We start from the raw sequence: 22,741 nt of genomic DNA, 5'->3' as shown, positions 1-22,741 counted from the left end.
TTTCCAGATTAAATTTTACTAAACTTCCCAGTTTAACTCAGCCGGAATGCTGGCTGGTTCTAATTCGTATTCTGGCTCCGGTGACACAACCGATTCAAGTTAGAATGTTTAAGGGGTACCATTTTGATGCGGCTTAGCCGCATAACCGAGGCCTAGGAGCCGAAGCGGCCAACGACCCGCCGTCGGAAGCAAGCGAGCCTGCGATCCACTCGTTTGCCCGGCTTACTCAAACATAGGGGCTATCCCTAGTTTAAGTCCGACTGAGCGGTAGCGAAGTTGGACAGCACGCGCAAAAGCGATGTGCCACATTGGGTGCTGGACACAAAATAAAATTGGCAACGCTAGCAAAATGTAAACACAAATGAACACTCTGGATGAACCTATCGTCAATTGACATTTCGACGAGTTTTGATTCGAGGCAATAATATGGGCCCGCAACATCCAGCTCACGAATGCGGACGAGAGAAGCGAGAATCAAGAAAGAGGTTATTGAGTGTCCGTCACGGTAGTATAATGTTGAAGAAAGCTGAACGATGCGATGTGGCTATTTATGAATGAAGAGTTGCTATCACAGATGCTGAACTTGAGCGATATTTTGTTAACAAAAATTGACACGACGGAGTTTGTTGTTCTTGGCTGATAAAATGGCCGCAAAGCGTCTTTAGCGTTTCTTTAACGGAATCTTTAACGTTTTGATAGCAGCAACACAGGCATTCCCGGACATGTTCGGGAAGGTACTCTAAAAATTATTAGATGAGGGTCATTTACCTAAAAAATAAAAGATATAAAAGCTCGCGCCGCTGTCAACTCTAGATAAGCCTCCTGAGGATCCATCGTCAAATAAACCAATATGCCAGCTGGATGTGTATGTGAAACTCTTGAAGAAGTTCAAAAAGAGAATTCTAAAGTGGACGCGATCGAGGGAGTCGAGTCTGCCTTAAATTCGCCTCCTACGGCTCTGTCGAGATATATGAAATCTTCCGGAAAAGTATCGCGAATTTTCTGAAATCCACATCGTGAGATATCAGCCATGCGCCGCCAAGCCGTGCATTAGTGCAAGCGAAAAACTATTTGACGTTTATTTTTGTTTCGTTCGCACTCATGTGTGAAACGTATAGCAACAAATCGACGAAATGCTAGTTTATCTCGGGATAGACAATAGTGGTTCCATTTAAACGCTATTAACCCTAGAACGTTGCACTTGCGTTTTCCATCCTAGAACGTTGCACTGGGGTACAAATGTACCCCCGCGTTTGATCGCAATTTTCGCAGGTAAAAATGCAAACAAAAGAAATGTGTAATACACCATTATCTTCGTTTTTTAATTGCGAAAACAGATGTATAGGTGAAAATACGGAATTTATTGAATCAATGATACATAAATTGCTTTGAACAAAATAAGTGAAAAAATCGCTGTTTTGACTATTTTCAAAAATTACTATAATTTTGCGAATTTTCAACCGATTTGAAAAAAAAAATCAAATGATTCTAAAAGTTGAAAGAATGATCTTGATACGGTATAAAATAGAATTTCGATATTTCTTAAAAAACTGCAATTATTTTGAAGAGTGAAAGTTAAAAAATCGGGTTTCGGAAAATACCACGAAATGGGGTGGAAATGAAAAAAATATTTCTGACCAGTAATACATTGGTAACACGCAATGTTACTGTTACAGCTGTTATTGTGCGCAAATTATACTTGAGGGCCATTGCTTTGAAAAGCTTTAAAAAATTAACAATATAACAATAAAAATCAGCAAAAATGAGAATGAATTTTGTTCCGCTTCAAAATTAAATTAAACTAATTAAATAAATGATTAAAAACGATTATATAATACTAATCGTTACTACCGTAGTAAAACAACCAGTATTTAAACTGGTATTGTAACGAATCACATTTCCACTGACAGCACGAAAACTGACGAAACACTAACGGCAACCGTACACTGGGCTACAAATATACCCCACGTCAAGTTTGACACATGCTTCCACGAAGGCTATAAGCAAACTGGCTATACCACCTCTTCCTACTCTTACTAGGAACTCTAAATTGAATTATGGTTAGGGTCCCGGGTCGGTAAATGCCGAATTCTCGTTTTTACACGGCCCCAAAGAAGGCGTGGGGTACATTTGTACCCCAGTGCAACGTTCTAGGGTTAAATTTGGTCGTTTCTACCCCTTAGAAATTCGAGCTCCATCCATTTCACACCTAGATACCAAGCAATTATCATTTGCAAAACATTCTCATCGGTCCCTGAGCCGAAGGCGTGTTGGTGACGGTGTTTACTATCCTCATACGATAGCATGACTGAATTATACCTCAAGGCGACGGAATGGACCGGGAATTTTCCAGCACCAGTGAGCTTGTTTACTAGTAGTTGCCATATCTTTCACATACACACACACTCCACAAGATTTTTTGCCAGGTCAGCTGCAATCCTGTCAGATGCAGTAATTGCGAAGCGTGAAGCACTCGGGCGGACTGAGAATGGTTGAAAGCTCAAAGGATTTCGATGAAAGATGAAAAGCACGGGGATTGGAAATAAATTTCCTGTCCAAGTGCAACCCATTTCTTCGTTTTATCGCCGGCTGGGGGTGGGCGAAGCGAATGTTAGAGTAAAATTTTATCGGCTATTAAATTTACAGTAACTACTTTACTATAAAACGATAATCGAACACTAATTATAATTTTTTTTTCATCTTTTCAGGTAAATTGGAGGCTTTTTCAAAATTGTGAGTATATTCTAACCATGGATCATGTCATCAGGTTTTTAAATAATGCATCTTTCGTCAAAATATGTTATATAAACTCAACATGCTCGATCCAATTATGATATAATTACAGAAAATACACGAATCTCACCTAAAACCATTCATCCTTTCACAAAAAAGACGACTAGCGCAATCCAACATCGTGAGCATTTCCCATTATCCAAAGAACAAACACAGCATTGTACGGTGAAAATGTTGGAGTTTCAAATTCCGGTGGAAACTTTGCTGAATTGAGAGCACATTCAAGGTAACGATAAAGTTACCAGTTTCCGAGCTCATAAAATTCCGAAACGTCCGAAGCAGTTGAGAGCAGCAGCGACAGCCCGGTGTAAAAATCAAAACCTTGAAGCGAAAACATTCTGGGCACTAGCACTATACACTTCCTGCCATTGTACCAAACTCGAAGCCCGAGTCAGAGAGAGAGAGAGAGAAAGAGTGAGCATCAGCCAACGGCGGTAGCAGCTTTCAGCTTACCAGCAGATCCTTCTTTCGATAATTTATGAGCAGCAAATAAGTTATTTTTCCCAACTTTCTCGTTTGCAATTGCACTTTTGCTCATATGCACTTGTTTGCTACCCACCCACGCTCATATATTCACACATACACACACACTCACACAAACAAACGGGAACGTCGAAACGTCGAATGTCGGCTGGCTGGTTGGCGTACGTTAGCAGCAACAGCAGCAGCAGGAATCAAGTTCTGCCGGAGGACATCTTTTTCTGTAGGAGCAGGTTAACTCCTATGCTATTGCTTCCACAGGGGTCTAGCTAGAATGTGCGCTGTTGCGGCATCGGGATAAAGTTTCCACATGAATTTTCATCGGGAGAGAACCGATTTTCTCGTCGTTTTTCCCATCGAGTGAGTTCCCGGCATGGGATGGCGGTGGCAGGCTGAACGACGTACATACGATCCGACTGGCAAAGTGTCCATGGATGCACAAACATTTGTTACGATTTGCATTTTCCCGGCTGCTGGTTTGTTGCAGGTTCAGTGTATAGCGGGTCTACCAACTTTTTGCCAGGAAATTTGTCGAAAGGGGTTTTCGATAGTGGCGATAAGGGGTTTTTCCTCTATTCTTCCGTTTCCGAGCTTGGAGCGCTGGACGAAGGGTTTTTTTCTCAATATGGTGGAAGCAGCTTCATTCCATTCGATTGGCCAACATCAACCGCACATTCGATGATTACTCAATGGAGTGTCTGATTGAGGCATTTGCGCGGGCAATTTGTGACACTGCGTCATTAATTTATATTCAATATCAGTGTGTCGGTTGCAGCTGACCAGAATGATTGAACCGCATGAATTCATTGGATAAAATTGACCCTGCAGGATATATGCAGGTCACGCATGCACATTTTCACGCTCGATTCCCCAGCCCTCTGCACTCACACTCCGTGATAACTCGGTATCTAATCGAAGCTGAAAGCACTTAGATGGTATGAGATTGCAGTTTCTTCTTCGGAGCTCGAGTAGAGGTCAAACACTGATGCGGCACCGGATTAGCCCATCGTTGGAGAAAACGACTCATTCCATTTAGGTCATGTCGGGTTGGATGGGTGGTAAGTGGTTGCGGATGACCGACAATTCCTATCATATCAAGAGTGCTGATTCAAATGGACCTTAGTGACAAATGTAAACAAACTGAGTTATTTGCAGCACAGCATGTGATTACAACATAGCTAACGAATACCGAAAACCAGGATTCATTATACCCAGTATTTATCAAAACAACAAGCATTATATAAAAAGTCGCAAAGTTTTCATGATGATATTTTGAAATTTTGCACTTGAGACCTTTTAAAATGAAAGGACCTATGCGCGAAATATTTCAAAACCTCCGCAACTGTTCATAGGCGCCATGCAAAAACGACGCAAGATTCATTTCATTCCATGTTTTCCCCACTGCACATAGGTACCTAGTAAAAACGTCCTAAGCATCAAAATAAAAGAAATTATTTCCTTCTGTTCATGCGACTTATTTTCGAAGTTGAATTTAGTAAGCAAAATAACTTAAATGATAATTGGAAAGCTTAGTTATTCTAAAGTAACATGCCATTCGTTGGTTTTAACCACTTCCAGCCAATGATTTGTTAATATAAACTAAAGTTTCCCGCATTTTTTTTCTGCAAGACTTCTGTTAAATCCAGTGCAACTATTTACCATAGTAATGAACAACATTCGTATTCCGGTGCTCATTTTGTCGAAAACTTTGAAGAAATTCAATATTCGTCGTAAGAGCTACCTTTGCTGAAAAAAGCCGTATGTGCAGCGTCGTATGATTCTTGGGCCCGAAAAAAGACCTATGTGAAAGGTCCTATAATTTTCAAAAGGACGCATCATTCTAAAGCGCTTAAAAACTACATTAGCACTAAACATTTCATGTTTTTAGCATTATTTACCTAAAGAGCATAGTCCTTAGACTATATTGGCATAATTGTTCCATCAAAACGCATATTTGTTCTCTAATAGGGATTTGTTTTAGGTCCATGAAACTTCAGCCTCGTTTTTCTCAGTTCGAGCTCAATGTCACTTAGGACCTTTTGAATAAGTACTCTTGATATAATTATCATTATTTTGATTGCCCTACTGACAGGAGTTAACACTTTTCGCAGTGGCAGTCCTGACATGTCTAGTGCAGCAGTTCGGATATTTTAATGTGTCTGTCAGATGGTGTTGTATCGTCGCTGTTGTGCTATCTTATGACAAACGCCATTTTGGGGTAAACTGAGTTAGATATGCAACATTACTAATCTGAAAATTCTCTACAAAATGGCGTTTTCAGAATTTTGAAATTTTGCTTGGTTACTGAGTTATAGCGAAAAAAGTGATGAGAAATTGTCAGTTTTTTGCTTTAAATCACTGTATCATGGGATTCACTTAAGTAATGTAGAAGTTTTAGATGTTTTTATATGTAAAAATGTCCGAGGAACACAATGGCATAATATTTTTTAAAATAAAAATACATGTATTGCGAGAAATATGCAGTTTTATTTTTAAATTGGAAATATTTCATGTTTGGCAACACTGTAATTAAAAATTACTATTTTTTCTAGATTGCTTGCTCAATTTCCTTCAAAATGCATCTCATCGATTGTTTCTAGGCCGAATAAAGCCGAAGATATTAATAAAAGTTAATAATTGATGCTTTTTTTCTATGGAAAATTTTTCATGCACAATTATGACACGCAATACAAATTTTGCCATCAATACACACCTACGACACGTGTGAGTGCGACTTTTGTTTACATTTATAGTGAAAACTCGCAACATAGTCAACCGAACTTCATGATATTTGAGAGTTTAATACAGAATAGATTGAAGCATTAATTGTCTTCTTTGAATTGTTTTTACCATTTATAAGTTTCAAGATATTCAATCTCAAACTTTAAAAATCGTTTTTCTCGAAATGTGCTAAATGGCGCTTGTCATAAGATAGCACAACAGCGACGAGTATGATGTCGACATAACTTCGAATAAAACAAAAACGATATGAATCTTACTGATGGTTACACGCAAGCAATTTGTGCTAAATTAGATTTACATTTTTCATAAAGGAAATGTATTAGAATTCGCTCCAACCTTCAAGTTTTTTTTCCGGATTTTTCCCCCACGAAAACAATCTGGGCGGCAAACTTCAGACTGTCTAACTTACTGAGCCCTTGTGTCATTTGGTACTATTTCCTCGTTGAGTTCCCGACTTGTTTGCGAGCTACTCGGTCTAGTCCCTGAAGATGGACCTAGCCAACTCCGACGGAGAGTTCCCCGGAGAGAGAAGTTTCCCGAAACTGAGCTAACCAACTAGGTGCTCCGGTCAGTCCGGCGATTCTGGTAGAATTGGGAGTCCGATTTTCTGGTGTCCCGACGACCCGCGACTAGGGGTGTCTCGTCGTGGTCTATTCAGTCTAGATCCCGACGGTCAATCTAGCTTACGCCAACGGAGAGCTCCCCCGCGAATGAAGCTCGCCCGATACCGAATCTTCGTAGGTTTTCGATATATTTCTATCATATCAACCGGTCAAGTACCATGGTTGGTGTGGCGATTCCGGGAAGAGCGTGGCGTCCGGTTCACTTGCGCCTCGACGGTCCATATCCGTCGCTCTGTCGCAGTCTACTCGACTAGTCCCCGGGGGTGGATCTAGCCTACTACAATGAAGCTGTAAGTCAGCGTCACCACTCTGTCGACCGCGTTCCACGGGTTTACGTCGCTTGTCATTATGTAGAAGACATTATCCGAGTTGATGTCAGGTTCTCCCGTTTCCAGGATCTCCCTGTGCGTCGCTTTGAACGTTAGATATTCGAAGACCACATGCTCCAGTGTCGACCTTCTTATGCTCCGAGCACAACGTTGCGTGCCCGAACCGATGATACTTTCTGTAGCAGCCGTGGACCGACAGGAGCTGTGTCAGATGGAAGTTCACCTTTTCGTGCTTTCTATTGACCTACGTCGACAGAATTGGAATGAGCCGGTTCCTACTCCATATTATCCTATTCCTGTTCCCACCTAGCCATCGTATCAATTCTCATCATCTTCCTCACGTTTCTGGTGTTTCTCCGTTTGTAGCACTCGAAATCCTTCGCCAGGGTGTTATAGATGGGAATCATCGCGACGATTATGCATACTGACTACGATGATATTGTTTTGCACGCTCTCGCGACTCGTACGGCCATCAACCGGAACCTTCTGTTTAGCTTTTCACGGTTTCGCTTGGCTTTCAACGCCTCCAAGCAAGAGCTAGCTAGCAGACGTCTCATGCTGCTTCTCGGACCGCCGACGTTTGGCATGATCCTCGCTATTGATTTAGTTGGCTTCGCCGACTTTTCGCAAGCGTAGTCGACGTGGTTATTGAAGCTCAGTCGGTCGTCGATTATCACTCCCAATTGCTACATTGTACACTTCGATGCAATCACTTGCCCTCCAACGCCGATCTGTATCCGCTGAACCGATTTGCAGTTGCTGACAAACGTCTGTCTTCTGGTGAGCTATTTGCAGTATGACCCCGTTCATCCCACTCTCGATCGCGTCTATTGTTTCTGTCACCGACACCTTCATTTCAATTCTCTCATCTATTACCGTTAGTGACACGTCGTCCGCGACACCCATGAATTTTAATTTCCAGGACAGCTACAGTGTCAAGAACCCATCGTACATACCGTTTAAAAGAGTTGGACCGATAGTGGAGCCCTAAGGAACACCCGCTGTCACTTGCATTGACTTCTGTCCTTCGTTCGTCTCGTACAGCAGCACTCTGGAAGGAGCCCTTTAGGATCCAGCATAGATAGTTGGGCATCCTCATTCCGTGCAGCGCTGTGATGATCGCTCCCAAGCTGGGACTATTAAATGCATTCTTCAAATCTATCGTAACCTCAGCGCCGTATCGGTCTTCTCTTCGCTTCTCTTTAGATGCCTTCTTGGCACTCACAAGCACTGTTCGAATCGCATTCACTGTCGATGCTCCTTTGCGATATCCGACCTGCATCTTGAACAGTCAGCGCTCACCTTCCGTGCATTTTGTCAACCTGTTAAGAATGATTCTTTCCAGGAGTTTTCCGAGTGTATCCAGCGAACATAGAGGCCTATACGAGGCCGGATCGCCCGGTGGCTTACCTGGCTTTGGCAGCAATACCAGCTTCTCTACCTTCCACATTTCGGAGAAGATGCCTTCATCTAGACACCTCTGTAGCACCATCCCGAACATGTCTGGATATGCCAGGATCGCAGCTTTCAGCACCACGTTGGGTATTCCATCCTGACCGGGAACTTTCTTAGACGCTTCTGCGAGCTCATCGTTGGTCTCTTGCCGTCTCGTCCGTATTTGCTCCTTCTCCTTCTTCGTACGGTGTAGGTGGCCAGCATAGTTGGATTGTGCTTTGGAAAATGGCCCTCAACGATTATCTTCATCTTCCCCGTACACATTTCGGCTGACGTCGTCGAGACCTTCATTTTCGCCATCACTACTCGGTACACGTCGCCCTAGGGATTGGCGTCTACTTCTCCGCGCAGATTCTTGGGGCAATTGGACTTGCTAAGTCTTATATCCCGTTTTAAAGCGGCCCCAACTTCCCAAAACGCTGTCTTGCACTCCTCTCTATCTGACTCGGATATGAGCTCACTTTCGGGTACTAAGACAAGTAGCGCGAATCATACTGAGTTTCATGAAATGAGACGCTGGGCGTCGTCTATTGAGTGGCTCCAGTTTTCACGGCATTGTAGCGTCAGGTCCCGTCGTCCGTCCGAAATCCCTCAACGAAGAGGTCTTTGTTGAAGGCTTTCGTGTTCCACTTTCGCTCGCCGGTCATCCTTCTCCGTGCTGCAGCAGGGTTTCGTTGGTCGATACGATAGCGTATCGCCTGGTGGTCGCTATACGTAGATTTCTCGCATACTCTCCAATCCATGCTCAACTTCAGTTAAGGGCTACAGAATGTGACGTCGATGATAGGCTCACAATAGTACTTCTAACTTCGCTAGAGCTTCCTTCAGGATAAATCCTTTTGATTTGGTTACTCTACTGCTCACTCCAAAGTTCAGGCGCTCAAGTCACCACCATTGACTACCAGATTTCGTCTGTTCAACTGCTCGGTTAACTTCTCCAGCATTAGGCAGAACTGCTCCACTGTCAACCTTGGAGGAGCATAACTGGTGCACACGAAGGCGCCGTTGATTTTGGCGATCTCTAAACATTCGTGTGAGCGCTCTACCGCTTCTTGAATAGGGAATCTACCCATAATTTGTATCGTGGCCTTTTCCGGCTACTCCCAGTTACCGTTATCAAACGGTGCTTGACATGGCTCTGCAATCAAAGCGACGTCACACATTGTTTCTATCGTCGACTGCCACAACAGTTGCTGTGCGCTGTCACAGTGATTCAGATTTATCTGGGCTATCTCCATTACCGTTGGTCAGCAGTTGCCCTTTTGTGGACAGGGTATTTGAAACCATCAGTCCGCTTCGGCCTCTGCTTGCACTTTCTCGTCAGATGGACCGTCTCCTCGAATTAACAGCGCATCCTGGAATATCCCGGTCTTTGCAAGCTCCTAGCTAATATCCAAAATCCAAACACTTGAAGCATTTCTTCGCTTGTTTATTATCTCGTGAGCTGGGTCGCAATGGTCATCTCGACCCTGCGACCGTAACTTTGCCTACCTCCAGCGTCTTGACATCGCTGTTTGTAGTCCTCCGTAACCCCTGCTTTAAGCGGATTGTCATGTGCACCTCTCAGCTCGTCTACTACCGTTATCTCATCTAGGTTCCGGTACACAATCACAGTCCCCGGGCTTAATACATTAATTTCTCTCTCTTCACCCAGTGGTTTGGTAATAATCTCCTGCATAGTTGAATTGTTAATCGTGGGATCCTCCTTCAAATCCACTTTTTGGGTACGCCTGGTTCTCACCACGTTTTCCCCCAAATGCCTCAGCTCTGGATCCTCTCTGATCTTGAATTGCGCTGCTTACGTTGTCGCGTCATTGGCTTTGACGAGCACCGCTTCTCTCTTTGGTATCTTCTGACGATCCGGAGGTTTCTTTTGCTTCTTGTGTCCAACTTTTCTCTCTTTCTTCCGCTTTGGTTGATTTCTGTGTTTCTCCTTCCGACCTACTACGGTACACCAGCTTTCTCTCTGTTGAGTGGCGTCCTTCCGTTCTGCAGTAAGAGCGTCCTCGTACGTCTGCCTCTTGGGTCCGATTGCTCCTTCGGCTCCTGGCGAGGTTCGAACCCTCTTTGGAGTCACCAAAACTGGCGTGTTCTCCACTCCAACTAGCTTCTCCTTCCCCTGCTTCGGGGGACTGGGAAGATAGTAGAGGCCAATGCTCGCTTAGGTACATCAGCGTTCAGCGCCGCCGCGTCATACTCCTTCACGGTAGACAATAGCGCCTATCGGATTCTGGGAACCATCGCCTAATGGACACTGTTTCTCGCGTCCACAAATTAGTGACTTTCCTCCACCAAGTATTTCGCTGTCACTACTTTCGGCTTCCATGGGTTATTGCACAATCCGCTCCTGGCTGTTTCTGGTGCTGCCTCTTCTCCTCCTGATTATTCTGAATAACTTCAGCTGCTGCTGGCGGTGGTGATCTCACCAAACCACCTCCGGCGAGCGGATTCGCCGCGCCTGCTCGATATATGTGGTTTCATACTCATTCTCCATTTTGTTGGGTCTCAATTCCGGGCCGCTATCAGCACTCGCAGCACGTAGTCACCTCTTGTAATCCCATGGTTATGTATGCAAGCAGGGAGGTCACGCTAGGGTTGACACTACCCTGCATGGAGAGTAGTGTTCAGAGCCGCATCGGTGTAAAATTTGGGAATGGTCCATCCGAATCTAGTACCACAGATTAACAGACCTAACACTATGAGGGAATTACCTAAAAAATATCGATCCGGCAATTTTTCCAGAGCACTAGCTCCAACTTTTATTCACCGTCCCAAACACACATTTGCTGGTGGGTTTCCTCTCAGGCTTGGGAACAATTTTTCACTAGTGGTCTATCCCTTATATGCTTGTCCATATGCCAGTGGCGTCATAATTTCAAATGCAGCCACAGTCCCAACTACAAATACATTTAAAATGACCGTTAAAGCGGACGAAGCATTGTTTTCGATTGTTATGTTTGTTAGTCTGTGCTAGTATCACCAACAATTGAGTATCGAAGGTACCCGGAGACTTGCCAATGTTTTAACGGAACTGAGGCAGCCGTGCTGTTAGCCCACTCGCCATTCCAAGAGAGAGAATAGCACGCCTGTCATGTTAATCAGAAAGTAGAATAGCACGCCTGTCATCCCAAAACCGCAGTCCAATTCGTAATCTTTGTACTATCCGTAAACGATATGATGAGTATGCCGTAATCAGAATGTTACTGGCGTCGATCCTGACGTGCCGGTTGGCACTCCGGTTGGACTAGGGTGCTATTATTACTGAAATCCTAGGATCTTAGCAGAAGCGGCACAGACTAGTTTCGTCGGAGTTGCTTTCGGAATTATGGTTTTTTTCGAAGCTAAGCAGAGCCCTATCAACGACACGACCTGAAACTTCATGAAACTTTCTGAAGAAAAAGTGTCCGAATAATTTACCGCCAGTTACCAGTATATTGAGTAGCCCCTCGATGCTGCCAAAACAATAATTTCTTTAGCAACACTTTTTTGTTAATTTGATTTTCGGTTGTTCATAACAACCACTACGCTCTACATTGTTACAACATGACGCTGATACTAATATAGAGAATTCGAAAAAGAAAGTTCCTCTGGATTTGGCTGACACCTGTACAAGCTGGGTGAGTACAGAAAGGATGAGCTGCTAGACGCCGTGTGCAAGTGACTGACGCGAATCCACCCCATTTCGTTTGCGTGCCGGTTGCAATCGCATGCGGGTCGTGATGCTGCTGCAGCACGCTGTCGACGTTCATGCCAAGGACAATGCCAGTTCCTTTGGTACTTTGAGGTGACCGAACTGAACGGGAACCGCAGGAAAACATTACATGTGAGTAGAAGTTTAAGCTATAAAATATAGTAATATTTTGAATATTGAACGCAAATTTTCAGATGAATATAAGGAGCATTGTGTGTTGGATGCTTGTCAGGTTGATATTCAGTGACTGAAAAAGAACCTCAGCTCAACATGTGAAAATTGGACACCCGTACAGTGGTGACACACCATTGCATGCAGTAGCCCACTCAGTGTACCCGAAGCGAAAACAAGTTCTCGAAATTTTGATACGTAAAGGTGCCAGTGGAACGAGAAAAACGAAGACTTCCTAACACCGTTGCACATTTCAGCTGATAATTCGCACTACGAGATTATGGACGTACTTCTGCGTCACGATGCCAAGGTGGATGCACTCGATGGACTCTGTCAAACAAGGCTACATCGATGCGCTAGAGAAGATGGCATTTAAGCCTGTCGACTGTTGCTGTCGTACAACATCGACACCAGCATTGTATCCCTGCAGGGCCGCCCAGTTTGTTACAGAGGATGTGTTAAATATTTTTTCAAGATCTGCCTTCAGACAGTCGATCTAGATTGCTAACTCTGCACGCAGAAAAATAATTTTTAATGTCAAATAATATGAGGGTTGAAATAATAAATTTACCAAGTTGTTCTGTGTTCAATAAAAAATACATGTATATATAAATAAAACAATTGTTGAAATAATTCTGAAGAATTTATTGGATCAAACATGGAAAATAGTTGGACCAACAAAATTTTTTATTGAATTTATCATAACAACAATCGAAACAACATACAACTTTGTTGAATCTATGAGCTTATTTTGTTGAATAAAACTAATAAACTATTTGGATCAATGCATGTCAAATGTTCAATACAAAAAACATTTTTGTTAAATCAAATAATATCTTTTATTGTTTTAAACACAACAAATATTTGAATCAATGCATAGCAAATATTGAAGCAAAACCAATTTTATTGTATATAAAATATGCCTATTCTTTAATAGGAACCAAAGGCCAACTGGCATGGTGACAAATTTAGAACAAACCATTACTCGCTGACAACAGATAACATCAGTACAAATGAACCTCACAAAGTAAATACTTGCCATTGACTTGTTGGCCTTCCTCTAAAAACAGGCTACAAAGGCATTAATTTTACGCAGTCAAATCATTCTGGAACCGCTTCGGAATCTTGAATGGATGCAGTATGGCCCAGTCAAACCCATTCCGGGATCGGTTAGGAATTCTGAATGGATTCATTATGAGTTCCAGCTCAAAGGCAACAACCGATTCCGACTCAATCGTTTGTTGCATTTGAGCGAGAATCCATAAGGGATTCCAAACCTGTTCCGGAGTAGGTTTGCTTTGAATGAAATGAAATTTTATTACATGCAGCGCATACGATTCCAATCACCGTCACCCATGGGAAGCAATCAAAGCCGGTGATCTTAATACAGCTCGACAGATTATACTCTCTAATTCTGTGAACGTAAATTGTGATCTGGATGGACGACATTCGACTCCACTGCACTTCGCTGCTGGCTATAATCGGAGTGGTGGTGATTCATCCGGAGCATGGTGCACTTAACGATGCGACGTACTACTCAATGAAACACTCGCAAAAAAAGTGTCCGTAAGACATTCTGTAGGATTTGAAGTAGTTTATACTGGTTGCTAATGCTTTCTAACCAAAACCACTGAACCAACCCGCAGCTCCTCCCAATGCAATTATTTTACAGTAGTTTCAGTGTTGTTTGTTTTGATGCACAAGAATGATATTTTAATTTTCTCTCCCTGCCATCTTTGTCTACCCTCCCTCCCCTGACTCTTATACCCAGAAGTAACACCCCTACCCCCCCGCCCAATATCATCACGAAGCATTTAGCTCTTCTAGTCTCTTCTAGTTTTAACTATTATATTATATAATCTCGTTGAAAATTCCCAACTCTTCTACCCACAAAAATAACTATAATTACGAATCTTTACAAAATTCAATCATGCCCTCTAGTTATTCCTACTTTTAAGATAGTCGTAAAAAATTGTCCCCCTTAGTTAAACATTATTTGCTCCAATAATCTCACTGATAAAAATGTCAAACCATATTGCCACAAAAACTAAATGACCCCCCTAATCTTACGAAAATAATATTATCCCCTTGTGTAGATATATAAGATAGCTATAAAATCGCATTAGTTTCATTTAAAAAAAATCAATATGTAATCCCCTAGTTTTAAGCAATTTAAAATGAAAACAAAACAAAATTGGCACCTTTAAGCTAACGCAACGTGCCTTATCAAATAAACGATTTGAACAAAAAAAAAATATTTAAATATAAAGTTAATTGAATTATGTATAACTGGTTTTATTCATCCGAAAAATGTTTAGGTAATAACAAGTTCATACAACGAAGCGCTGAAGTTTAAATTTCTATGAAATTACTAGGTGATCGATCGGGTTATTGTTTGGCCGATATACATGTGGAGCAGAATTTTAATTTATGAATGCAATTAGCAGCTAGCTTTGCGTAATCAGATTTCCAGTCTAGTTTTTACTGTTTGTTTTGGTGAGGTAAACGCATCGGGTTGTTTCGAAGGCGGCTTTCTCTGGTGATAATGAATCCGACGACTTGTTTCGTTTGTCGTACTGCGTTACAGGATAACGTGACTTCGACATGAATAGTAAAAAGCATAGGGAGAAAACTTCGAATATTGGAAGAAATTGTTGCGTTCCATGCTGTGCCAGCCGTTATCGTTGCTCCATCGATTACTATGCTGATTCCGGTAAAATACGACATCTTACACAGTAAACGGAATTAGTGACCACACAGTTCACATCGCCCGTCCAATTGCCCACATATTTGAGGGGACAAACATCCACAAAGACTTTGTTGCAGCTTACGTACATCGATGCGGTACAATTTGTCGTGAGTCCAGCGGAGACGCACGAAAGCACGGTTGATTCCACAGAAAGCTATAAGATGAAACTTCATGAGCACTTTTCTATCTAAAAAAAATCATACACCAGGCTCCTCCAATTCGCTGTTTATGAAGCTCTTACGATTATGATCAACAACCGACACGGAGCATCCCTCAGATTGTTTTTAATGTTGAGAATACTACGCATCAGGAGCTGTCTGTGAGTTCCAATTCCAAAATGTGAGTGACAAATTTATCCACCGCGATCGATCAATTAGCTCTTTCCACGGCTTGTCACCCAACGCATTGCGGTTGTGATGTGGACATTTCTCCTGTCCCTGTCTGCAAACATCACACTGCAAATCTGTACGGGGGTCCTGTTGAGATTATAATGATAAATCAAATTACGAAACGAAATTTGAGCCCCACATAATCTTTGTAGCCGAAAAAATTCTTCATCTTGTGTACATACCGCCCTAGAGTTGCCTTATGATTAAGTGTAAATAATGCCGCAGCACAACCATTGATGAGAAAACAACAGAATATTATCGTAGTGCATTTTTGCCGCTTTAGAAAAAAGAGAATTTGAACGATTAAATAGATTCATAATTGTTCGAAAACTTATCATATTGCTAACGGCTTGTTTTGTTCTCACATATTTTTTTCACTGCAGGGGTTGCACCAATAACAACGGCCATTTGAAAAAAATAACAGTTTTCGTCAATGTTGCTAGTTTCATACATTTTCATATCAAATGTCAAATTTGACTTTTCCAGTTACCTGAGTTACTGAGGGGTAGTCATATTTATGATACAGTTTTGAAATGCAAGTGTCTAGTCGTGTCGTTGGCCCTATGCTACCCAACCCTCCCGCAACTTGACGTTTAACCTAAGTTGCATGAAACCACCGTGTTTCTAATGATGTCGCCACCATAGAACGCAGTCCACAAATTGCGATACTGTAAACTCCTATACGAGAAAAAAATTCCGTGACGTCTTTTACGAACTTGTTTTCTTTATTTACATTCGGAAGCGGTAATCAGGATGATCATTTCAAAACAGCGTAATAATTTAATATAAATACAAACAAGTTAATTCGTCATTTTGGAGTTTCATAAAAGGATTACAAAAAAAAATGTAAAATGCATGATTTGATTTGACGTCGCCCTTGAAATATCTTTCGCATATGACAATTCTCGAAAGTTTGTCGTTAATCTTAAATACATTTAGTTTTGTGATTATCATTCTTCACTTCGCATTTAACAAAGGCAGGATTGACTTCGATTGTTTATTTCTGACAGCATGCGGTGCAAAGGTTTCTACAAAATTCAGAAGTGATGACAGCTCATTTTCTATCAGAGAGGGAGAAAAACAGTCCAGTATCATTGTGTGTGTTGTTTACATTGCAATGCAAATATTACTACCTAATATCTTGAAACTAAATGAAGATGCTCACTAACTAGCATAAGCGCCGCTTGTTTGTATGCTGATGATTCCAAAAAATAATGAATCATTTAAAAATAATGCATCGGAATAAAGATGCATTATTTTTATAACAAAACAACACCAAACCCAAAAAATTCTTAAAAATGAATTATCGTAAATAAAAAAATCTGAACAAGAAAATTTTCACTGTGAACAAGTTTACGCTTTTTTTAGAAATTGCTCTTGAATAAAGATTGATCCGCCATTTTAGACCCACAGACCCAAAAAAAGTGGTTTCAACGATCTGTTTAGGAGCTGTCAAGTTGTTCCCCCTCTGATGCTACCCAAACCCCACCAGATCCTTGCAAGACCCCCAACTCACAGTAGATGGGGCATTTTTTTTTACATAGAATGTGTATGCAAAGTTTGAAATAAATCGGTTAAGTAGTTTTTGAATGGCAGGTGTCAGATTTATCTGGCACAGCCAGAGTTTTTTGCAGCTTCCCGACAAAAAGACAAACCTCTCATTCTGCCAGATTTTTAAATTAAAGAAGTATTTGCAAACACATTTTGGAAATTTGGTACATAGTTTCCCAAATTTATCAAAAATCGATTGATAAATTTTGATGACTTTGAGGTCGCTGTTTAGTGACAGATTTTGCCAGTCATATTTAGTTGATCTGCCAGATATTCTTTGAAAAATAGTGCAACCCTGTTAACACCGCAAATCGTGTTTTTCCAGAGACATTCTACAGAAAGCTTCGTCGCCGAGTCGCTTGTCGATCTTTTTGAATGGAAAAATTACAGAATGTTTTTGAAATGATGCAGTTTAATGTACAAAAGTTTCGATCAATTCGCTTCACTTCACTTCAATTTCAAATAAGATTTCACAAAAAAAATTGTTTTTTTTTACGCTGAAACCCTTATTCCCCCTTAAGAGAGACATGCATAAAAATAAAATTTTATTTCCAAATGTGATTAGTAGTATGAATTCATGGTTGAGGTGCGATCTTTGAGGTACAATTATTTTCAGCAATTGTGTAAAACATGCAGAATAAATCTGGCAACGATGAACGCTCGTTGTCTTCAGATTTACGGCAGTACAAAAAATTAAGAAGAGCAAGAAGTCCTATGTCGCAATGCTATGATGTAAATTTGTTTCAAAATGACCCATTCAAAAAGGGCTAGTTGCTGGCAATAAGGGGGCTATTTCAAATGCAACATTTGGGCGATTTGCCCCCGTCATTTTTTAGCCGCTCTACCCGCCCTTAAATCGCCCAAGGAACGCGCCATTTAATCGCCCTTAATTGCCTAATATGAAAATTACAAATATTACTTATTTTCCGATTCATTGTCTACTCAGATAAATTTATCACTACACTAGGAACTTTAGGAAGAATCAATGGTGAAATTGGCATTGCACACCAAAACTTACCACAATCTGACTTTTATTAAGATTTTAGGTCAGATATCTTGTTCCACTGTATTTACACACGATTCCACAATTTCCCACATTCGTTGGCTAAATGAAGTGCACTAGACAAACAAAATATAAGCGAGAACACGCCAATCGTTAAAAAAATTATCTTAAGTTTAAGCCAAACAAGAACCACCATGTTTGAAAAACGCAAGAACAACCAAGTCCATTTCAGAAAATTTGTCTAAATATTGAAATTGCCTTTAAACCGCATTTGTTCCTAGGGGCAATTAGCAAAGGCGAGTTGAGTCAAACGTCAAACTTTTTAAATCGCCTGACCATGTTCGTCCGCATTTTTTTGACAGGGGACAAGCCGTCGGATAATTTAGAACTGTCAAAATACATCTAGAACACGGTGTTCCCAACGCGATGATTTAGCTACCTGTTCTAAATGTTTTTTAATTGATTTTGTTATTGCCTGTCAATTATGTGACACAAGTTTTTTCTGCTGTCAGTCGTCACACATACTAATGAAAAAAATTTAGAGCTGTGTTCTATTCGTGTTTTAAATTATGAAAAATTTAAAACAGAATAGTCGAGCTGTTTTAAGTCTGATCCAAAAAAGTGCTCGAAAAATAGAACTGCATCTCAGCATTGCGATCGATCTGTTTTAGTCGGTGATGAAAAATAGAACAGCCCATATTGAATGCATCAGCGTTGCGAACAGCTTTAGGGCTATACGAAGTAATCTACCTGCACTCTATGTCACTGAAAATTCGAAAGAAAAACATAAACGCAGACAAGCTCCGGAGATTCGGATTTCATTTTTCCATGAACCACAAGCTGTGGCAAACAAAGCACTACACGCTCAGTCATAACAACTCAAATTTGAGTGGCCGACCACTCTACCCTGGTAACAATAGTGGTTTTATGATACTCTGGTAGCCACTCTTAAAACTTAAATTGCCCTTGTAGTGTATTATAAAACCTGAATTGTTACTAGGGTATTTCATAAAAAGTGCACGTAGTCAAAAAATGAGTTTGTCTCGTTTACTCAGTTTTGAGTTTGGGATGCAAATGTCAAATTTGAGAACATTTTACTCATAATGAAAATAAAAAAAAATCATTCAGTATTTTCAATATTATTCTACAGAACTTCATCGGTACTTCAATAATCATTTACCTGTACCTTTAGGCGCTAGTGATGTCCGGAAATATAATAAGATGATGTTTTCGGACATCTCTTTCATGCCAATCGGCACTTCATAGTAATGGCAGAAACTATAAAAACAAGAAAGAAAGTTAGATTTGAATAGAAACAAAAGTCAGAGAAATCTACCTTTCAGTTTCTGAATGTTCCGCGTCGACTCTACAGCCAATAGGTCCAAGGCATCACAGAGAACAGACGTCCATCTTCAGCATTCAACTTGTGTAAAATCTCTAACGGTTTCGAAGGTAGTTGGGATATCCAAACCAGGTGCGCTACTGTCGTTATGTTTTTTTGTGGCTGAGTTCGACAGAATTGACAGCGGTTATTCCTCTACCCAGTCAAACTAGTCCGGAACCGGTTCGGACTTCCAGCATGAATTCCAGCTCAAATGCATCAACCGATAGAGTCGGAATCGGTTGTTTTCTTTGAGCAAGATTCCATACTGAATCCTTTCAGGATTTCGAACCGGTTCCGGAATGGATTTGACGGATAGTAGAGATAGGTTGATGTGGCAGCGCTAGTGTTTATCGTATATTAATTCAAATGTTTACACACGTTTTTTAAATATTTTTGTTCGATCATGGATGTCTGTTCTCTGTGAAGGCATGATCTTTTATCTTTACGATTTTCTTCGAGCGAATCTAGTCGTCCACAAATTTTTCCAAGTCCATGTAAACAGTACAAGCGAACTGTCAAGAAAAGTGAGGTTAACTGTGCCAGTAAAGAACCTAATTGCCACTATTTTTTTAAATTGAGTGCTCTGAACTCAAATTTTGAGTAGTTTTGAATGAGCGTGTACATGGTGGCTGGGTTGGGCATGCAACGCAAATACCGGAAGAGAGATGAAAGTTAACCCTACCCAGTTAAACTCATTCCGGAACCGGTTCGGATTTCTGAATGGAGTCATTTTGGATTCCAAATCAAATGCAACAACCGATTCCGATTCAGAATCGGTTGATGCATTTGATTTGGAATCCATGCTGACTCCATTCAGGATTCCGAATCAAATTCCGAATGGTTTGACCGGGTAGAACGTTGCAATGTTGTATATACAGGTATGGCGAAGAGGGCTCTTTGGTATTCGTAAGATGAATCTTACATGAGTGGCAAACCGTGTGTTCTGCCACACCTATATATACCGCATTGAGAACGTTGCATTTGCATTTTCCATATTAGAACGTTGCACTGGGGTACAAATGTACGCGTTTGATCGTAATTTTCGCAGGTCAAAATGCAAACAAAAGAAATGTATAATACATCATATTCTTTGTTTTTTATTTGCAAAAGCAGCTGTGTAAGCGAAAGTATAGAATTTATTGAATCAATGATGCATAAATTGGTTTAAACAAAAATAAGCGAAAAAATCGCGATTTTGACTTTTTTCACAAAAAAAACTAAAACTTTGCGAATTTTCAACCGATTTGAGAAAAAATCAAATGGTTTTTAAAAGTTGAACGAATAATCTAGAAACGGTATAAAATGGAATTTCGATATTTTTTAAAAGTGCAATTAATTGGAAGAGTGAAAGTTCAAAAATCGGGTTTTGGAAAATACCACGAAATGGGGTGGAAATTGAAATAAAAAAATATTTCTAACCAGTAATACATTGGTAACACGTAACGCTACTGTTACAGCTGTAACTGTGCGCAAATTATACTTGCGAGCCATTGTTTTGAAAAACTATAAAAAATAAACAATAAATATCGGCAAAACGATTTTCTTCTACTTCAAAATTAAATTAAATTAATTGGATAAATGATTAAAAACGATTATATAATACTAATTGTTAATTAACCACAGTAGATCTAAATACTGGTCGCAGTGGTTCGTCACGAGTCACATTTCCACTGACAGCACGAAACCTGACGAAACGCTAACGGCAACCGTACACTGGGGTACAAATGTACCCCACGCCAATTTTGACAGCTGCTTCCACGAAGGCTGTACCACCTTTTCCTACTCTTACTAGGAACTCTAAATTGAATTATGGTTAGGGTCTCAGGTCGGTAAATGCCGAATTGTCGTCTTCACCAGGCTTCAAAGAAGGCGTGGGGTACGTTTGTACCCCAGCGCAACGTTCTAGGGTTAAAATTATATTGAAACAGAGAACCTGGAAGTGCTCGTCGACTTTGGTGCAGACTAGAAACTTTTTTACGCTGAAACCCTTATTCCCCCTTAAGAGAGACATGCATAAAAATAAAATTTTATTTCCAAATGTGATTAGTAGTATGAATTCATGGTTGAGGTGCGATCTTTGAGGTACAATTATTTTCAGCAATTGTGTAAAACATGCAGAATAAATCTGGCAACGATGAACGCTCGTTGTCTTCAGATTTACGGCAGTACAAAAAATTAAGAAGAGCAAGAAGTCCTATGTCGCAATGCTATGATGTAAATTTGTTTCAAAATGACCCATTCAAAAAGGGCTAGTTGCTGGCAATAAGGGGGCTATTTCAAATGCAACATTTGGGCGATTTGCCCCCGTCATTTTTTAGCCGCTCTACCCGCCCTTAAATCGCCCAAGGAACGCGCCATTTAATCGCCCTTAATTGCCTAATATGAAAATTACAAATATTACTTATTTTCCGATTCATTGTCTACTCAGATAAATTTATCACTACACTAGGAACTTTAGGAAGAATCAATGGTGAAATTGGCATTGCACACCAAAACTTACCACAATCTGACTTTTATTAAGATTTTAGGTCAGATATCTTGTTCCACTGTATTTACACACGATTCCACAATTTCCCACATTCGTTGGCTAAATGAAGTGCACTAGACAAACAAAATATAAGCGAGAACACGCCAATCGTTAAAAAAATTATCTTAAGTTTAAGCCAAACAAGAACCACCATGTTTGAAAAACGCAAGAACAACCAAGTCCATTTCAGAAAATTTGTCTAAATATTGAAATTGCCTTTAAACCGCATTTGTTCCTAGGGGCAATTAGCAAAGGCGAGTTGAGTCAAACGTCAAACTTTTTAAATCGCCTGACCATGTTCGTCCGCATTTTTTTGACAGGGGACAAGCCGTCGGATAATTTAGAACTGTCAAAATACATCTAGAACACGGTGTTCCCAACGCGATGATTTAGCTACCTGTTCTAAATGTTTTTTAATTGATTTTGTTATTGCCTGTCAATTATGTGACACAAGTTTTTTCTGCTGTCAGTCGTCACACATACTAATGAAAAAAATTTAGAGCTGTGTTCTATTCGTGTTTTAAATTATGAAAAATTTAAAACAGAATAGTCGAGCTGTTTTAAGTCTGATCCAAAAAAGTGCTCGAAAAATAGAACTGCATCTCAGCATTGCGATCGATCTGTTTTAGTCGGTGATGAAAAATAGAACAGCCCATATTGAATGCATCAGCGTTGCGAACAGCTTTAGGGCTATACGAAGTAATCTACCTGCACTCTATGTCACTGAAAATTCGAAAGAAAAACATAAACGCAGACAAGCTCCGGAGATTCGGATTTCATTTTTCCATGAACCACAAGCTGTGGCAAACAAAGCACTACACGCTCAGTCATAACAACTCAAATTTGAGTGGCCG

General features: G+C 40.6%; 1 protein-coding gene and 1 long non-coding RNA gene across 4 annotated transcripts in view; one reads left to right on the top strand and one right to left on the bottom strand.

The window, feature by feature from the left end:
- Positions 1-22,741, top strand: part of LOC131681153 (uncharacterized) — a 1,013,105-nt gene that overhangs the window by 524,000 nt on the left and 466,364 nt on the right. The gene's annotated exons all lie outside the window — the stretch shown is intronic.
- LOC131681308 (uncharacterized) lies at positions 14,583-15,825 on the bottom strand. The gene is made up of 3 exons (XR_009303893.1): positions 15,770-15,825; positions 15,605-15,699; positions 14,583-15,509 (listed from the first exon to the last, which is right to left on the bottom strand). It is a non-coding gene; the product is annotated as an uncharacterized LOC131681308 (long non-coding RNA).

This window comes from Topomyia yanbarensis, chromosome 1, assembly GCF_030247195.1.
Source record: "Topomyia yanbarensis strain Yona2022 chromosome 1, ASM3024719v1, whole genome shotgun sequence".
NCBI classification, from domain to species: domain Eukaryota; kingdom Metazoa; phylum Arthropoda; class Insecta; order Diptera; family Culicidae; genus Topomyia; species Topomyia yanbarensis.
This window is presented reverse-complemented; position numbering and strand designations above follow the sequence as displayed.